The following is a 2,104-nucleotide window of genomic DNA, read 5'->3' as shown; positions in this document are numbered from 1 at the left end:
CTTGAACCCATACACCCAGTGAATCACCTACTCCACACATCTATGAACAAAGTCACATACCCCTCCACCCACCTACACAGACACTCAGGCAACCATACGGATGCTCAGGCAATCAATCAATAACCCATGTAGACACTCATGTAGCTATTAATCAACCCATGCAGCCTCATATACACCAACTGACAGACATTCACACAGTTTAGTCACTAACCCATGCATTCAGTAAGGCACGTTTAATCACTCACTTATACAGTCAGTCACGCACCTACTAAATCATCCATACAGACACTCATACACCCACTCATTCTTCAATACCCCTTGACATATATATATATATATATATATTACCTACTGGTGGTCGCCAGTAAGTATATACAGATAGGACCAAGTTACCATAGGAAATTCCGAACATTCTATTGGGAATAACTTTGGCGCCGATTGAGGGATCTGCCTGTAAATTTCCTTAAATTTGCCTCGCTGCGCTTCGCTCCTTCCCTTAAAGTTTTGGGGGGATTCATCAAGCGGGGCCGAGAAAAAAGAGGGGTCCCAAAACGTGTTTTCCCCATGTTAATTTCCATAGGGACATTCTGACAAGGCTACAGCTCGAACGGCTGAACGGAATTACACCAGATTTGGCAAAATGGTAGGGCCTGGTATGTAGCAGTGCCTTTTGTATGTTTGGTGAAAATCCCTCCAGTAGTTTGAAGTAATCAGAAAGAAGCTGGTACTTTCATGTAGATTAAGTAAGTTACTTTATTTAAGTTAAGATGTTAGATAATAAGATAAAGCGATAACCCCATCAGGAGCAGCTGTCCTGCTGCTCAGCCCTCACCCAACTGACATTCACAAACCTCTAACATTCCATTCATCCAACATTCCACATCACATGCATTCTAGCTGAGCAGCAGGAAGATATAAGATACAACATATCTCCCTTCGTTGGGGAACAATTGCATTATGAAATACAATAGATGAAACAATTCAGATAAAGACAATATGGATAGTACATATAGTCGATAAGTTGAAAACAATACACTCACTACATTTTAAATACAGCACCAATAATAAATATGCAATAAATAAATATGCAATACAATTCCACACACCTCGCATCCCAACCAGTCACAAACTGACATAAAAGATATGTCCTGTCACACACCATACCACAACTCATCAAACTGACAAAGAAGATACATCCTGAGACCATATAAAACAGAAGATACATCCTGAGACCATATATAACATCTCCTCTTGCACACATCTATGCTAGGGATTACACACCACACTATAATCTGAGCAGAGCATCACATAACTTCCTGAAATAAACCACTATCCTACATCTTACACCAACAAACCCATAAGCCACAAATCATACCAGTGGGGCAGACAGGTACAACGAGCTACACACACAGGAACACACCTTAACATCATATATATCAGGAAACAATGTGTACACCTCAGACAAATGAACAAACATTCACAAAACTCATTCATGCGCCAATCAACACAACACAATACCTAATAATGATCGACCACATACAACATAGCCATCTCGGCAAAACACATTCCCAACACAACCCTGGCGTGTGAGGGACACTCCCAACGCAACCATGACGTGCAAGGGACACTGCCAACGCAACCTTGACGTGCGAGGCAAAACACCTTCCCAACACAACCCTGACGTGTGAGGGACACTGCCAACGCAACCATGACGTGCGAGGCAAAACACATTCCCAACACAACCCTGACGTGTGAGGGACACTCCCAACGCAACCAAAAAGAGAAGGGACACTACACCTACTACCAAACTACCCTAATACTGAGAGACTATACTGCAGTCATCTCATACACTCCCTAACCAATGAGTGGCCTTACAACCTGCTACCAAACAACAACAATATTGAGAGACTATACTGCAGTCACCTCATACATAACACAAACAAGAGTGGACTAACAACTTGACTCTACTCACAAAAACAACACTTGTGGATGCTACACTCTGTTGTGCTCTAGTTCTGGGACATATGTAGCCGACGTTGGCTCTTCCACCACGTCTTCATGCTTCCTTCGCATTTCCTGTTCCTGGACATTGCCCCAAACATGG

Source organism: Lissotriton vulgaris, chromosome 6, assembly GCF_964263255.1.
Source record: "Lissotriton vulgaris chromosome 6, aLisVul1.2, whole genome shotgun sequence".
NCBI lineage: Eukaryota > Metazoa > Chordata > Amphibia > Caudata > Salamandridae > Lissotriton > Lissotriton vulgaris.
This window is presented reverse-complemented; position numbering follows the sequence as displayed.